At 37.7% G+C, this 19,100-nt stretch overlaps 1 long non-coding RNA gene and 1 pseudogene across 1 annotated transcript in view; both read right to left on the bottom strand.

Moving 5' to 3' along the window:
- LOC132489365 (uncharacterized) overlaps positions 1-19,100 on the bottom strand; it is a 269,560-nt gene that overhangs the window by 69,959 nt on the left and 180,501 nt on the right. The gene's annotated exons all lie outside the window — the stretch shown is intronic.
- LOC132489181 (COP9 signalosome complex subunit 5-like) lies at positions 720-10,420 on the bottom strand (annotated as a pseudogene).

The following is a 19,100-nucleotide window of genomic DNA, read 5'->3' as shown; positions in this document are numbered from 1 at the left end:
CCAAATGGGAAAAAATAATTATTTGCAAATTATATCTGATAAGAGGTAAATATCCAAGATATAAAGAACTCATACAACTCAATAGACAAAACCCAAACAATCCAACTAAAAAAAAAAAAATGGGCAGAGAATACAAATAGACATTTTTCCAAAGAAGCTATACAGATGGCCAACAGGTACATGAAAAGTTGTTCAACATCACTAATCATCAGGAAAATGTAAATCAAAATCACAATGAGATATTGCCTCACACCTGTCAGAATGGTTATTATCAAAAAGTCAAGAAATAACAAGCATTGGCAAGGATGTGGATAAAGAGGAACTCCAATGTACTATTGGTGGGAATGTAAATTGCTCCAGCCACTATGGAAAAGAGTATGGAGGGTCCTCAAAAATTAAAAAAAAGAACTACCATGTAATCCAACAGTCCTACTTCTAGGTATTTAATCCAAAGACAACAAAAACACTAATTTGAAAAAATATAGGCAGCCCCATATTTATTACAGCATTATTTACCATAGCCAAGGTATGAAAGTAACCTCAGTGTCCATCAATGGATGAATGGATACAGAAAAGGAGCTGTATATACAAGTACACACACACAAAGGAATATTACTCAGCCATAAAAAATGAAATCTTCCTATTTGGACAACATAGAAGGACCTTGAGGGCATTATGCTTAGTGAAGTAAGTCAGATAAAGACAAATACTGCATAATTTCACTTACATTGGGAATCTAAAAGAAAAAATGGGAGTGAGCAAATGGGTAAAAAGGGTTAAAAGGTACAAACTTCCAGTTATAAAATAAATAAGTCATGGGAATATAATGTACAGCATGGTGACTATAATTAATAAGACTGTTGCATATGTGAAAGTTGCTGAAAAAGTATACCTTAAAAGTACTTATCACAAGAAAAGTAGATTTTGTAAATCTGTGGTGACAGATGTTAACTAGACTTATTGTGGTGATCAGTTTGCAATACATACAAATATCATATTATATTATACATATATTATATGTCAATTATATCTTGACTTTTTAAAAAAGACTTGAAGTATTTGTTAATGCTTTGGAGTGGTATTTTGTTTGGTTATAATACAATGCTGAGATGGATCTTAAGTTGGAAACATAAAACTCCAATTTTATTCAGATTTTAGGGGCAGAGTTCTGGGGAGAGGTGGGCTAGACTAAGGCAAATGAAAAAGCATGTCTCACTTCAGTGTCTCAAACAAACAAACAGAGCACCGGGAAGCTTCATTGTGGTCCTGATGTCAAAGTGTATATCATAAGTTAGAAGGCATTCTTCCATCTCCCCAGGGTATCTCCTATGGAAACAGCCCAGGCCATCATGGTAGCTGCTTAGGAGTTTGGGATTCAAACAATCAATGTGAGGACAACAGGAGACAAGACAGAAGTGTCAACTGCTATCAAATGGCCCCCAAAATGCACACCAAGCATATCATGGGAACAATGGAAGGCATGGCAGTGAGGCTCCATGTACAGGATAAAAGGGGAAAACATGGTCATTTGCAAACACATGGGAGTCACCCATGAAATCCATCCTACTGGGCTTTGGCTGCCATTGCAAAATTACACAGACTGGGTAGCTTAAACAGAAATTTATTTTTTTCACAATTCTGGAGGCTCGAAGTCCAAGATCAAGCTTTAGTCAGTTTTGATTCCTCCTGACACCTCTTTCCTTGGCTTGTAGATGGCCAAATTATCTGTGTCATCACATGGTCTTTTTTCTGTGTGTGCACATCTCTGATGTCTCTCTTCTTATAAGGACACCAGTCATATCAGATTAGGGTCCCACCCTTATGACATCATTTAACCTTAGTTACCTCCTTAAAGATTTTATCTCCAAATAGTCACACGGGGGTTAGGATATCAACTTAGGAATTTTGAGGGGACACAATTTAGTCCATAACACCATTCCACACCTATTCTATAAAAACCATCTTATTCATACCCCCTCATCCAGGGTCTGCAGGAGGTTGGAATTCTACTGGGTAAGCCAAGTTAACTGTATTGTTATTTTTTATCATATTATACTTTCTCTCTAATAACTCATCCTGAAGATGCTTTCATGGTTAATTTGAATATTTGAAAATGATTAAGTAAGCTACTAGCTCTTTTCAACATTTTTAGAAAAGAAGCAACACCATGCAGAATCTTACTACTAAAGCCAGATAGAACTGTCATTTTTGCACCTAGCCCACGTTCAAAGAACTAGTTTGAATAAATTCACCATTTTTAGAACCACAATTATGTAAATGATCATCTCATTATATATATATATATATGAATATATATATATATATATATATATATATATATATATATATATGAATGAATAAATAAACATTTCTTTCTTACAATGCAAACTACATGTAGTTATGCTCACGGGGGGAAACAAAGAATTTTAGGTTCAAGCAAAATGCTGATCTCCAAAATAGTAGTTGGCATTTTTAGGTAGTTTTAGATGAAAGCCTCAGTGTGAGTTCTTTGTCTGTCATGCCTTCCAGATGAGGGAAGATGTAATAGGCTGTTTGATGGTCTCAAGCCCAATCTTTATGCCTCTACCCTCTCTCAGTATGTAGTCAGGCAGTTGCTGGTTTTGTTACATCGTTAATTTAGCATGCTACACAATTTTAACTGGTTTTGTTTATGTCATTTAATTTTCTCTTAGGGTTCAGCACCACAAATATTTCAGAAACAAAATAAACTGGGTCACTGTGGTTGCTCAAATCAGTAGGACACCATTCACGTGGCTCAAATGCATCTTAGCCACTGGAGATGACCATGGCACACCATGGGTTTTTTTTTTTTCCTTTGTGTTTTCATTTTAAATAGTTTTATCACAAGATGTTGATATTCAGGACACTTTGGAGCAACCTTATACTTCTTTTTTTTTTTTTTTTTTTTTTTTTGCGGTATGCGGGCCTCTCACTGTTGTGGCCTCCCCCGTTGCGGAGCACAGGCTCCGGACGCGCAGGCTCCGGACACGCAGGCTCCGGAGGCGCAGGCTCAGCGGCCATGGCTCACGGGCCCAGCCGCTCCGCGGCATATGGGATCCTCCCAGACCAGGGCACGAACCCGTATCCCCTGCATCGGCAGGCGGACTCTCAACCACTTGCGCCACCAGGGAGGCCCCCAACCTTATACTTCTAATCAGAGTTTTGGTAACTGGTTTTAAAGTGTTACTTAAGTATTTTTCTCATCGTTACTTTCAAGCAAAAGTACTACTCAGTGATTAAGAGATGTTACTTTGGGACTTCCGGGTAAGATGGCGGAAGAGTAAGACGCGGAGATCACCTTCCTCCCCACGGATACACCAGAAATACAGCTACACGTGGAACAACTCCTACAGAACACCTACTGAACGCTGGCAGAAGACCCCAGACCTCCCAAAAGGCAAGAAACTCCCCACATACCTGGGTAGGGCAAAGCGGAGAGATTCCCGCACAGAGGAGCGGTGCTGAGCGGCACTCACCAGCCCGAGAGGATTGTCTGCTCCCCCGCCGGGGCGGGCGGCGCTGGAGCTGAGGCTCGGGCTTCGGTCAGAGCGCAGGGAGTGGACTGGGGCTGGCGGCGAGAACTCAGCCTGAAGGGGGCTAATGTGCCACAGCTAGCCGGGAGGGAATCCGGGAAAACTCTGGAGCTGCCGAAGAGGCAGGAGACTTTTTCTTCCCTCTTGGTTTCCTGGTGCGCGAGGAGAGGGGATTAAGAGCGCCACGTAAAGGAGCTCCAGAGACGGGCGCGAGTCGCGGCTGAAAGCGCGGAGCCCAGAGACGGGCGTGGGACGCTGGGGCTGCTGCTGCCGCCGCCAAGAAGCCTGTGTGCAAGCGCAGGTCACTGTCCACACCGGCCTTCCGGGAGCCTGTGCAGCCCGCCACTGCCGGGGTCCCGGGATCCAGGGGCGGCTTCCATGGGAGAACCCACGGCGCGCCTCGGGCTGCTGCAACGTCACGCCGACCTCTGCCGCTGCAGGCTCGCCCCGCACTCCGTGCCCCTCCCTCCCGCCCGGCCTGAGTGAGCCAGAGTCCCCGAAGAGGCTGCTCCTTTAACCCTGTCCTGTCTGAGCGAAGAACAGACGCCCTCTGGCGACCTACACGCAGAGGCGGGGCCAAATCCAAAGCTGAGACCGAGGAGCTGTGAGAACAAAGAAGAGAAAGGGAAATCTCTCCCAGCAGCCTCAGAAGCAGCGGATTAAAGCTCCACAATCAACTTGATGTACCCTGCATCTGTGGAATACATGAATGGACAACAAATCATCCCAAATTGAGGAGCCAGGAGTCAGTGCTGTGCCTCTGAGGTGGGAGAGCGAACTTCAGGACACTGGTTCACAAGAGACCTCCCAGCTCCACACAATATCAAACGGCGAAAATCTTCCAGAGATCTCCATCTCAACAGCAGCACCCAGCTTCACTCAACGACCAGCAAGCTATAGTGCTGGACACCCTATGACAAACAACTAGCAAGACAGGAACACAACGCCACCCATTAGCAGAGAGGTGGCCTAAAATCATAAAAAGTCCGCAGACACCCCAAAACACACCACCAGACGTGGACCTGCCCACCAGAAAGACAAGATCCAGCCTCATCCACCAGAACACAGGCAGTAGTCCCCTCCACTAAGAAGCCTACACAACCCACTAAACCAACCTTAGCCACTGGGGACAGACACCAAAAACAACGGGAACTACGAACCTGCAGCCTGCAAAAAGGAGACCCCAAACACAGTAACATAAGCAAAATGAGAAGACAGAAAAACACACAGCAGGAGAAGGAGCAAGATAAAAACCCACCAGACCTAACAAATGAAGAGGTAATAGGCAGTCTACCTGAAAAAGAATTCAGAATAATGATGGTAAAGATGATCCAAAATCTTGGAAATAGAATAGACAAAATGCAAGAAACAGTTAACAAGGAACTAGAAGAACTAAAGATGAATCAAGCATCGATTAAAAACACAATACATGAAATAAAAAATACTCTAGATGGGATCAATAGCAGAATAACTGAGGCAGAAGAACGGATAAGTGAGGTGGAAGATAAAATAGTGGAAATAACTGCTGCACAGCAAAATAAAGAAAAAAGAATGAAAAGAACAGAGGACAGTCTCAGAGACCTCTGGGACAACACTAAACGCACCAACATTCGAATTATAGGGGTTCCAGAAGAAGAAGAGAAAAAGAAAGGGACTGAGAAAATATTTGAAGAGATTATAGTTGAAAACTTCCCTAATATGGGAAAGGAAATAGTTAATCAAGTCCAGGAGGCACAGAGAGTCCCATACAGAATAAATCCAAGGAGAAATACACCAAGACACATATTAATCAAACTGTCAAAAATTAAACACAAAGAAATCATATTAAAAGCAGCAAGGCAAAAACAACAAATAACACACAAGGGAATCCCCATCAGGATAACAGCTAATCTCTCAGCAGAAACTCTACAAGCCAGAAGGGAGTGGCAGGACATAATTAAAGTGATGAAGGAGAAAAATCTGCAACCAAGATTACTCTACCCAGCAAGGATCTCATTCATATTTGATGGAGAAATTAAAACATTTACGGACAAGCAAAAGCTGAGAGACTTCAGCACCACCAAACCAGCTTTACAACAAATGCTAAAGGAACTTCTCTAGGCAAGAAACACAACAGAAGGAAAAGAACTACAATAACGAACCCAAAACAATTAAGAAAATGGGAATAGGAACATACATATCAATAATTACCTTAAATGTAAATGGACTAAATGCTCCCACCAAAAGACACAGACTGGCTGAATGGATACAAAAACAAGACCCATATATATGCTGTCTACAAGAGACCCACTTCAGACCTAGAGACACATACAGACTGAAAGGGGATGGAAAAAGATATTCCATGCAAATGGAAACCAAAAGAAAGCTGGAGTAGCAATTCTCATATCAGACAAAATAGACTTTAAAATAAAGACTACTAGAAGAGACAAAGAAGGACACTACATAATGATCAAGGGATCAATCCAAGAAGAAGATATAACAATTGTAAATATTTATGCACCAAACATAGGAGCACCTCAATACATAAGGGAAATATTAACAGCCATAAAAGGAGAAATCGACAGTAACACAATCATAGTAGGGGACTTTAACACCCCACTTTCACCAATGGACATGTCATCCAAAATGAAAATAAATAAGGAAACACAAGCTTTAAATGATACATTAAACAAGATGGATTTAATTGATATTTATAGGACATTTCATCCAAAAACAACAGAATACACATTTTTCTCAAGTGCTCATGGAACATTCTCCAGGATAGATCATATCTTGGGTCACAAATCAAGCCTTGGTAAATTTAAGAAAATTGAAATTGTATCAAGTATCTTTTCCGACCACAATGCTATGAGACTAGATATCAATTACAGGAAAAGAGCTGTAAAACATACAAACACATGGAGGCTAAACAATACACTACTTAATAACGAAGTGATCACTGAAGAAATCAAAGAGGAAATTAAAAAATACCTAGAAACAAATGACAATGGAGACAGGACGACCCAAAACCTATGGGATGCAGCAAAAGCAGTTCTAAGAGGGAAGTTTATGGCAATACAATCCCACCTTAAGAAACAGGAAACATCTCAAATAAAAAACCTAACCTTGCACCTAAAGCAATTAGAGAAAGAAGAACAAAAACATCCCAAAGTTAGCAGAAGGAAAGAAATCATAAAAATCAGATCAGAAATAAATGAAAAAGAAATGAAGGAAACGATAGCAAAGATCAATAAAACTAAAAGCTGGTTCTTTGAGAAGATAAACAAAATTGATAAACCATTAGCCAGACTCATCAAGAAAAAAAGGGAGAAGACTCAAATCAATACAATTAGAAATGAAAAAGGAGAAGTAACAACTGACACTGCAGAAATACAAAAGATCATGAGAGATTACTATAAGCAACTCTATGCCAATAAAATGGATAATCTGGAAGAAATGGACAAATTCTTAGAAATGCACAACCTGCCAAGACTGAATCAGGAAGAAATAGAAAATATGAACAGACCAATCACAAGCACTGAAATTGAAACTGTGATCAAAAATCTTCCAACAAACAAAAGCCCAGGACCAGATGGCTTCACAGGCGAATTCTATCAAGCATTTAGAGAAGAGCTAACACCTATCCTTCTGAAACTCTTCCAAAATATAGGAGAGGGAGGAACACTCCCAAACTCATTCTACGAGGCCACCATCACCTTGATACCAAAACCAGACAAGGATGTCACAAAGAAAGAAAACTACAGGCCAATATCACTGATGAACATAGATGCAAAAATCCTCAACAAAATACTAGCAAACAGAATCCAACAGCACATTAAAAGGATCATACACCATGATCAAGTGGGGTTTATTCCAGGAATGCAAGGATTCTTCAATATACGCAAATCAATCAACGTGATACACCATATTAACAAACTGAAGGAGAAAAACCATATGATCATCTCAATAGATGCAGAGAAAGCTTTTGACAAAATTCAACACCCATTTATGATAAAAACCCTGCAGAAAGTAGGCATAGAGGGAACTTTCCTCAACATAATAAAGGCCATATATGACAAACCCACAGCCAGCATCGTCCTCAATGGTGAAAAATTGAAACCATTTCCACTAAGATCAGGAACAAGACAAGGTTGCCCACTCTCACCACTCTTATTCAACATAGTTTTGGAAGTTTTAGCCACAGCAATCAGAGAAGAAAAGGAAATAAAAGGAATCCAAATCGGAAAAGAAGAAGTAAAGCTGTCACTGTTTGCAGATGACATGATACTATACATAGAGAATCCTAAAGATGCTACCATAAAACTACTAGAGTTAATCAATGAATTTGGTAAAGTTGCAGGATACAAAATTAATGCACAGAAATCTCTGGCATTCCTATATACTAATGATGAAAAATCTGAAAGTGAAATCAAGGAAACACTCCCATTTACCATTGCAACAAAAAGAATAAAATATCTAGGAATAAACCTACCTAAGGAGACAAAAGACCTGTATGCAGAAAATTATAAGACACTGATGAAAGAAATTAAAGATGATACAAATAGATGGAGAGATGTACCATGTTCTTGGATTGGAAGAATCAACATTGTGAAAATGACTCTACTACCCAAAGCAATCTACAGATTCAATGCAATCCCTATCAAACTACCAATGGCATTTTTCACAGAACTAGAACAAAAAATTTCACAATTTGTATGGAAACACAAAAGACACCGAATAGCCAAAGCAATCTTGAGAACGAAAAATGGAGCTGGAGGAATCAGGCTCCCTGACTTCAGACTATACTATAAGGCTACAGTAATCAAGACAGTATGGTACTGGCACAAAAATAGAAAGATAGATCAATGGAACAGGATAGAAAGCCCAGAGATAAACCCACGGACATATGGTCACCTTATCTTTGATAAAGGAGGCAGGAATGTACAGTGGAGAAAGGACAGTCTCTTCAATAAGTGGTGCTGGGAAAACTGGACAGGGACATGTAAAAGTATGAGATTAGATCACTCCCTAACACCATACACAAAAATAAGCTCAAAATGGATTAAAGACCTAAATGTAAGGCCAGACACTATCAAACTCCTAGAGGAAAACATAGGCAGAACACTCTATGACATAAATCACAGCAAGATCCTTTTTGACCCACCTCCTAGAGAAATGGAAATAAAGACAAAAATAAACACATGGGACCTAATGAAACTTAAAAGCTTTTGCACAGCAAAGGAAACCATAAACAAGACCAAAAGACAATCCTCAGAATGGGAGAAAATATTTGCAAATGAAGCAACTGACAAAGGATTAATCTCCAAAATTTATAAGCAGCTCATGCAGCTCAATAGCAAAAAAACAAACAACCCAATCCAAAAATGGGCAGAAGACCTAAATAGACATTTCTCCACAGAAGATATACAGACAGCCAACAAACACATGAAAGGATGCTCAACATCTTTACTCATTAGAGAAATGCAAATCAAAACTACAATGAGATATCATCTCACACCAGTCAGAATGGCCATCATCAAAAAATCTAGAAACAATAAATGCTGGAGAGGGTGTGGAAAAAAGGGAACACTCTTGCACTGCTGGTGGGAATGTGAATTGGTACAGCCACTATGGAGAACGGTATGGAGGTTCCTTAAAAAACTACAAATAGAACTACCATATGACCCAGCAATCCCACTACTGGGCATATACCCTGAGAAAACCATAATTCAAAAAGAGACATGTACCAAAATATTCATAGCAGCTCTATTTACAATAGCCCAGAGATGGAAACAACCTAAGTGTCCATCATCGGATGAATGGGTAAAGAAGATGTGGCACATATATACAATGGAATATTACTCAGCCATAAAAAGAAAAGAAATTGAGCTATTTGTAATGAGGTGGATGGACCTAGAGTCTGTCATACAGAGTGAAGTAAGTCAGAAAGAGAAAGACAAATACTGTATGCTGACACATATATATGGAATTTAAGAAAAAAAAATGTCATCAAGAACATAGGAGTAAGACAGGAATAAAGACACAGACCTACTAGAGTATGGACTTGAGGATATGGGGAGGGGGAAGGGTAAGCTGTGACAAAGTGAAAGAGCAGCATGGACATATATACACTACCAAACATAAGGTAGATAGCTAGTGGGAAGCAGCCGCATAGCACAGGGAGATCAGCTCGGTTCTTTGTGACTGCCTGGAGGGGTGGGATAGGGAGGGTGGGAGGGAGACGCAAAAGGGAGGGGATATGGGAACATATGTATATGTATAACTGATTAAATTTGTAAAAAATATTCATATGTTGAAGCCCTAACCGCCCCCCCCCCCAAAAAAAGAGATGTTACTTTGATTAAACAGTTTATCCTTAATAACCTGAGACATCAATCCATGGATACCTTCTATGGTAGTTTTACAGTATTCTCAAGTAGTTTTAGCAAGTTTGTCTTCTGACTTTTGGTCTTGTGTTTCTATACCAAACATGAAACTCCCTCATCTCACCTGGGCTTTTGACTGCTCTAAAACAAATCAAACAAATCAAACAGCTGACCAGTGGTACAGTCTGCATTAATCAGCAAGCTAGAGGAACACAGAATATTTACCCAGTATTTACTCCATGAAAGCTCAAGTGATTTGTGATCCAGAGGATTTGAAATATGAGACTTCTAAGACATGTTGCTTGCAGTGTACACCAAAGCCTTCTATTTTATTAAGTGGGGTCTGGTACTCAGAAGGTCCTTCTCTAGAGGTTTGTAACTCCTTGGGTATGTCCTAAAGTTTCCAAGATTCATTTTGCCTGCAGATACTGTTCTGTTGGATATAAACAAGCCCCGGGTATAAACCTCCTGAGAATTAATGGGACCATCCAGTATAGACATACCCAAACTTCCTCTCTAGGAAGTGATCCAAGCCTAATGTACATTGTACACAGGACCTAAGATCATTTTCTACCCTCTGATGTTCTCTGTATCTCCCAAAGCAGAACAATGTTGGTGATAGCATCTAGAGAAGTGAGTGTTGACATCATTATGTCTAATTCTCTGTGATTTGGAATTTTTTTATTAGCATTTTTACAGAGGATGTATTGACCTAAGCCCACTTAATTATCTAAAGCCTCAGCCTATGGGTAATAAATACGATTAATATAGTATTTAAGGTAAGTGGCACTGGGCAGACTCTCCATTGATTGTGGAGTGTGTTAAGGTTTTGTCTTTCATGTCCACATAAGAAAAAAGGAAAGCTTAAGGGAAAGGACTCATTAAAAGTCCTTTGTCTAAAAACCTAGGGAAGTTTGACATCATGTTCTTCCTGACCTCTGAGTGATCACTACTATGGCCAGGACTAATGTTTTTAACATCGCAGCTTGAACATGGCCCAATATTTTAAATTACATCCATAGATTAAGCCTTCTTATAAATATCCTGGTTCCGATGCCTTACATTATTGGATATATTGCTGCTTCCTTTGCTATCATAGACCCTAGACCTAAATAATGAAAGCTCTTTATAGTTCATCCAAAGCTCACTGACTCTGACATGTGGTATTCACATTTTGTGAGTAATTTCCAGGGTACTTCCTATTTTTCTGCTGAGTTGTATGCCAAGATAACTTTTGGAAGGTATAGCAGCATGGGTAATTGGCAATTATCCAGGTTTGTGTTAGATACATTATGGAGGTGTTTCTGTAAATGAGGAATCCATGCAAACAGGTAAATTTCTTTATCTAATAATAATTCTCATTGGGGTTGTTCCATTAATTTATCTCCCTTTCTCATGTATTTATATGAAATTGCCTCAAATGATGCTTTCTTTTTTCTCTGAAAGAGCCCATCAATAGATATCCAAAGACAACCATAATTAGGTAAGCTGGCCAATTAAATAAGGAAACACAATATCTCGTTAGCAATTGGCATCAATTGTTGGGTGACATTTTGATAAACTGTTTCAATATAGTGTATAGCATTTTGGTGCCTTTTCACTTCTTAAAAGGTCATGGTCTCTGAAAAGTAACATTGAAATAGTTTATATTTAAAGGGTATAGGAAAATTCAAATAAATAGCCTGTTCCACTTCTAGATCTTTCTTCTCACAATAAAATCCCTGACAGTCTATTTGTCTTTTCTTTATTTATTGTACTTTTTGAGGTTTCCATTATTATAAGGGGAAGACGATATATCTTTTTATCTCTAATCCAGATTTGCTATCACTTGAAGCCTCACTCTATTTTCAACAAAGAATTTAACAGGTGACTCACTTGGGAAGATTTGTGTGGTTACAAGTGGCTCCCTTCCTAAGAGAGAAATAGAAATATTTCTACACCAATACCCACTCGTGAAACTTATAGGAAACTTCTTCAAACCACTGTGAGGAGTGTGTATCACATTGCTCAAGGGTGGAAACCAGGGTCAACTTCACCAGGACTCCAGGTTAGTGTTTCTTACAATATGACCCCACAAACCATCTACCTTAAAACAGCACCTGAAGTGCTTTATCAAAAATGCAGATACTTGAGTCAAAGTCGAGATCAACTGAATCAGAATCATTGAAGGTGGAGCTGAGGATACCTCATTTTTACAAGATCTCCAGGTAATTCTTAAGTATACCTTTGAAAACCACAGCTCTGTGCCATAAACAGGTAATCTGACCATTGGGAGACTTTGAGCTCAATCCTGCCTCTCTTCCTTTACACATATTAAACTTCTCATATTCTCATCCAGCAGGAAATCACTTCTATTTCTAACTTTAAGATGAAAAAACAAGTTGCCTTTTTCCAAAATGACTCATCCTTGACTTTTTGTCCAGACTGATGCAAAGGATCTGTCCTGCACATTGTGGACTGCTCGTGGACATTTTGGGGATGTGTATAACATCATTTTATTAGGAGTGGATAATTTTTCTTTTCAATTGTCCTATACAGTGTAGGAAGTGCCACATAAATTTCTTTTACAGCCTTGTTAGAAATGTCTGAGAGCTGCAACAAATACAGGTCTGTGTGTGAGCAGAGTGTGATCAGGGCTTTGCTGAGCATGAATTGGTTGAATCAGCCAGTGGTCCCATCATTCAGTCAGTGGGCCACAATCACAAGAGTTCAGGTGACATAACTGCTCTTTCAAAAAAATAAAGCTGTACTTATTTTATCCTTTACCCACTACATAATAAGTTTTATTGATTGTAAATAAGTATTTGATATTTAGTTCAACAAATTTTGTAGTTTAAAGGTTCCAAAAAGCAATCATCCCACAACAAAATAGCTGAAAATACATTGTAGGTTAGGCAAATTGCAGGAGGTTAACAAGGCCGGAACATATTCATATCAAGTCTCCTCATTCCTAAATGCACCTGCCCTGGAGGTCAAGGCTCAAAAAGCCAGTAAGACCCCAATACATTCCAGGCCCAGGTAATGGTCACCTCACACATCTTATGAAAGAGTCCTCATTCAGCTTTGAGAAAGGAAATGAGGCATATCCTTCTATCCTCAGATCATACCCAGCAGCCTGTATAATTTAAAAGGAAGAATATTTAGTGAGCTTCAGCTATAAACTATTGCCCTACTGCCTAGAATATATTCTTTGGGGTCCTAACTCCTAGTGTCCCTCCTTCCCATGCTCCACTAGCTCTGAGACACTGGATGTCTTATCAACCTACAATGGGAGAATTCATCTTTTCTTTGACTGATTCTTCAGGTTCAGGGTCCTGTGCCTAACTGGCTTATTTGTGCCAATTTATATTTTGTGATTTTCCTCATATGCTTTGGATCTCCTGAAAAAGACTATGCTTCCTGCTTGTCCCTTTCTGAGGCATGGAAAGCTAGACTCAATACTCAGCCATGCCACTGGCCTTTCCCATTCTTATATGTCTGTGTTCCTCCTTTTCTTGAGCACCTGCTTTCTGTAGATAACATTTGCCCAGTCCTCTTAATCAAGTGACTCCTGGATCTGGTCCTTCCAGATCTACATAGCCAGTCATGACTTTGTACTGACAGTGAAAGTAAAGAACTACTGACTGTATAAAAATATAACCCCAGTTCCCAACTCCCTTTAATGATTCTTCACTGAATTCCATAAAGCCCAAGAAGAATTAAGAGATTGTAGTCCATCTTGGAGGTGGGGTAGAGAAATTAATATGTATGGAGTACCAGCTGAGAGCTGAACATGTGATCTTCCTTATGGTAAGAAAATGCTTCTTGGGGATGGGAAAAGGAAAATTGAGCACACACAGCAGTAAAACCTAGATAAAGTGATAAAAGTTACCTTAAGAACAAAAGTATGAGAGCATATCATTATTAAGAAACACTGGGCATAAGAAGGTGCAATATGAAAATAGTCAAGAGACTAAAAAATAATTCAATATTAAAAAATAATGCTTTGGAGGAAAGTTTAGAAATCAGATTCAGAAACTGAAAAGTTCACCCTTTAATACAATGAACATAATGATCATGTCTCTTGTGTTTATTACTCTATCTTCTTCTTAACATGTTTTTTGGCACTTGATAGGAACGCCAAAATATTTCTTAAATGAATGAATGAAATAATTTCTCGATCAGCAAAGTAAACTGCATTATACAGTGAAAATATGTACAGTGACATTGGTGCACTCACTAACATTTTAAAAAGTGACCTGAATGCCAGTGTCCAAAATAAACGTGGGTTTAGAAAATACATTTTGCTATTTGATATTTTTCCAATAAAGGTTGAAATCTCAGTCATCTATCTGCCTACTTTCTTCTAAAACTATTAAAAGCTTTACTGTTTCTTAATGCATTATTCTTAATGCATTAATTTACTATTTCTTTGCATGGTTATTTTTCACATTATTTAGAGAAAATCTGTCTTCTTGCTAAAAATTTTTGCATTGTATATACAGTATTACTTATTGCTTGGATAATGCCCTATTAATTTCAATGGATTCCTTTTGACATAAAAATGGATTTGCACTGAAGGGCAAACACTACCTCCATATGTATCCAGGCTGCATTACAATAGAATCCATCACATTATACATTTATAGGTGTCTACCCCTGTTACACTGCTAAAATGGCCTGCCATAAAAAATGGCCATGTGAAAAGCTGGTTTAAATTTCATGCATTTTTACTTGCAAAGTATCTGGATAGATGAACAGAAGCCTCCAAGATGAAATCTTTTCCAACATGAATATGCTAACATGACTAACATGACTCCCTGGAAGCAACACCTCAGCACTTCGTCCAGTGTCTTTTCTTTAGATTCCAATGACAGATTTGTTTTAGGGTCAGCATGTTGGAAAGCAGTAAGAATTTATTTTTTCAAGCTCACAGTGGTAAATGGCACATTGAGAGAGGAAAATGTAATCTCTTCTGTTTTCTTTGGCACAACTGATGCTAGTAAATGAGGGCCCCTATATGGAAATCAAAAGCCCTATTTAGCATGTAGGACCTTTTGGATTATATCTTTAGAAATAACTGCTTGGTATACCTATTAAAGTTTTAAGACAATTAAAATGTCTTCCTTTTCCTTATTAAGCATGGAAAACCATGCCTACAAAGCTGACTGAAGGTATGGAGGCAAAACATGATTCTCAGGGACAAGCATAGAAACCAGACTTAGTAAGTCTTTCTATTTGGGGTGCTTCTAAAAAGTGAGGGTCAAGAGTTTAGGAGAACATCAATTTTGTGGGGTTTCATCAAGTTTTCCTTATTTTCCTTATTTTTCTGTAAGTTAGAACTCTCAAAGGGAGGTAAGTATATTATAGCAAATAATAGCATACTAGTAGGAGGAAAAATAAAACACTAGATCTCTATCTATGACTTAAACAAGAAAAATTGTTGGCTCATGGCTTGAGATTTTACTTCTCACATAATAAAAACAAAATAGAACAGGAAATGACAATAACACCACCAAATTGGAATCAGAACATTTGGGTTTATGATCCAGTTCTGTCCTTTCTAGATATGTGATTTCAAAAAGTCATCGGGCTTCTATTATATGCTGTATATATAAAATGAGGATTTTCCATAAGAACTTGCTCCACATATTTTTAAAAATTAAGGCCAGCATTTAAAAATCAGTTATTGCATAAAAACATACTTATGGTCTCAGTTGCTTTATATGTAAAATGGGGATAAAAATAATCTACTACTTTGTGTCCTTTATGTAGTGTGAATAATATATGGTTATATACTTTGGAAACTTGAAATTAGTATTATTTACCACTTATTAAACTCATATTATTCTTGACTTTAGTATCTTCTTTTGTCTCTTCTAATTTTTTTTAGTTCTTTTTCTTCTTATGATCTCAGGAATTAACCACAATATTTCATACTTGATGCTTTGAAGACTACAGCTTTAGTTAGGCTTGGCCCATGAATTCTGACTATAACTTTTTCCATTCAAATTATTAAAAGATGACTTTATTTATCATAATGTATGAATGGAATATAAATGAGGCTCAGTGTACATCAGCTCCCTTATATGAATACACATAGGTCTAGTACATGTACAAGGGGACATGAAGTGAATTTTGAGATGGTAAAGATGAGGGTACTGTTCAGTTTCTTTTTTCTTCCCTTCCATCAATAAAATCTATTGAAACACACAAGATGAAGAAATAATACATATTGATGCAGATTGAACTGGCAAATTGTGTTTTTAAATATAGGGTGCATATTACTCTTTTGTCCCTCAATATGTTAAAATATATTTTATAAAATTGTATTGTAACCCTCAAATCAGTCTGATCTTTTTAAAAAAGGTTTTTTTTTTTTTTTTTTTTTTTTACAGAAGTTAGCGGATCAAAGATAAATTTAAAAATTAGCTGTACCTTGAGTTACAAAGGATTTGTAGAACTCTTTCTGTAGCTGGGAGTTTGAGAACCAACTATTAATCATGTTATAACTTCAAAAGATATAAATGCGTACCAAGCAGAAAGAATTCAGTTCAGGTCTGCTGGCCCAAATACAATGGGCTGAATACAAAGTCCTGAGATTTCTTAGATGCATAATGTACTTACAAATGGTCCATGCTATGCTAATAAAACTATTGTGACTTGGAGCTTTTGCAGTAGAAACTGACAGATGAGGCCGGGTTAAGTACTTTTTCAGACAAGCTACTACAGTAAATCATTAAGGCACACAAACAATCATCCTTCATCAACGTGCAATTTGTTTCATAGCAATTGCAAATCGAAAACAATGTAAACAAACAAATCGACAACTAATGAACATCCCCCCACGGCTCACTGTAAATAGATCTACAACTTTAGAAGAACACTTTATCCAACACATTGTCAACTCATTGTAAACACATCTACAACTCATAAACAACTCATTACCCAGTCTGTTGTCACCTCATTGCAATTAAAGTTGAATGTTAACTGTACTGTATGTTCCTGCTCTGAATCAGATTATACCCTAAGAAGAAAATGCTAAGGAGAGCCCGTTCCGAAATGAGAAGGATTTTATTTTACTTTTCTCCCACATCAGCTTTACTTCTAAAATTACTTGACCAGGCTCACATAGAAATTAAACTGTATTTTTAGCCTTTCCTCAGGTATCCCACATTTTCCATTTGTATAGAGAAGGCAGTGGTTTCTTAGCACAAGTTTCTTTCATAGAGGAAAAGTAAATGTGTAAAGTATTCCCCAAGCAGTAGTAAAACTCACAGCTTTTACTGTAATTGCTTTGTGTGAACTGCATTTTGGTATCCCTACTTGGTATATAATCTTTTGGTTGGGGCCAGTTTTTCTTACAATCTACAGGATGAATATTTTTGGAAAGCAAACATGAACTTATGAATGTCAACACAATTCTCCTGTAATGTTAATTTTACCTAGGGATTTAAGTGGATTTATTCATCATTCTGATTTACATAATCCTTATATCACATAGTGTGTATTGCCAGATTATATGTGTGCTTATGTATAATATGTAGGCAGATATGTATGCAACACATAAGTAGACTTGGCGTTATTTGACCCGTTATACAAAGGGTGAGTTTTTGTGATGAGGGTACAGTTTTATAGTAAATTTTTTTTCTGATTCAGACTAAGCTTCAGCTTTCTTGATTAATCTGTGTGGAAGACAGAAGGATTTGAATTGGAATTCTACTAAATGAAAATGATTTACAGATTCAAGGTACAATCCCATATACCAAACTATATTTATAATTTAATATGCTTATGAGCATCATACTCATACCAGTCAACACAAAAGGGCCATGGTATGGTGAAAGAACAACCAACAACGAAGGGGTCTTGGTTCTCTGGCCAATTCTGCTTCTAAAGAAATAAGATATTCCTTAAAGTTGTATTCCAAAGGGTGAGTCACAGATTCCTTCCGAGGAAAAATCTCTAAAGTTCTTTCCAACTCTAAATTTTATTCTGAATATTTTAAGCATGCATGGTATAGCTAGCACTGAGGTGCTTTAGAAAACATATAAGAAATTATTTTTATCTTATGAAATAGAAGGATGCATTAAAGCTTAGCAGTCAGATAACAATCTGAATACAGTTCTGTCACCTCCTAGCTGTATAATGTGTCCTCTCTGAGCCTTAGTTTCTATATTTATAAAATGAGTATGTGGAATTATTGTGAGAATTAAAGATTCAAATACTTGTCAGTTATCTAGTGCAATGCTTAGTGCTGAACAAGTGTTCAGTGGACAGTAGTAATGATGATGATGATGATAATCAAACTAGTTTATAATCTCTCTCTAGAGAAAATCCAGACCAATAAAAAATTAATTCATTCATCCCTATAAGCTCTTGCATATTCTCTTGCCATTATAGAGAGACCATAACATTATACATTATTCACATTAATGTTTCTTGGGAAAATACTTTTGGGGAGGGCCATGGATTTTCTATTTCCTTCTTTTCTATTTCCTTTTTCTGTGACATATTCTATCATGAAGGCACCCTAAGTATTGAAGTATGAGTGCCAGATTTAAATACTATTAAAAATAAGGATGATATTTTTACTGCAAAAGAGGCTTTTGAAATTTTTCTCTTGTATTATATTAATTTAATATACTAAATTATTATAAAGAGAGGTATCTTGTTAAAGTAAAGATCAGTGCACTATGAACTGAGAAAGTGTAGGTTTTAGTCTTAGTTCTGCCCATAAGCAAGATATTGAGCTTAAGCAACTCCCTTAACTCATCTAGATGAAATCAAGTATTTGATTCCCCAGTTGTCTCTCCCATTTCCCACTCCAAATTCCTTCCAGATCATTTATTCATTCAACAAATACGTGTTGATCACTTCCATGTGCTAGGGACTCTTCTAAGTACTGGGGATCCATTATGAGCAAGACGGACAAGTCCTTGTCCTCAAGGAGCTGACGTTTTAGTGGATGAGACAAAGTGAGTAAGTAAGCAAGTTAGGGCAATATCAAGTAAAATTGTGGTAAAAAATGAAGCAGGTAAGAGGCTTGAGAGTAATGGCAAGTCATACTCTTTAGATAGAATGGTGAGAGAAGTCCTCTCTAATGATGCCATTTGACTACAGACCTGAATTAAGTGAGAAAGAAGTCATGCATTTTTATAGGAGACTCAATAGTTATAGAATACAAGGATTAAAGTGTTAT

This window comes from Mesoplodon densirostris, chromosome 4 (assembly GCF_025265405.1).
Source record: "Mesoplodon densirostris isolate mMesDen1 chromosome 4, mMesDen1 primary haplotype, whole genome shotgun sequence".
In the NCBI taxonomy this organism is placed as follows: domain Eukaryota; kingdom Metazoa; phylum Chordata; class Mammalia; order Artiodactyla; family Ziphiidae; genus Mesoplodon; species Mesoplodon densirostris.
The sequence above is the reverse complement of the archived record's forward strand: the minus strand, read 5'-3'. Positions and strand labels throughout refer to the sequence as shown.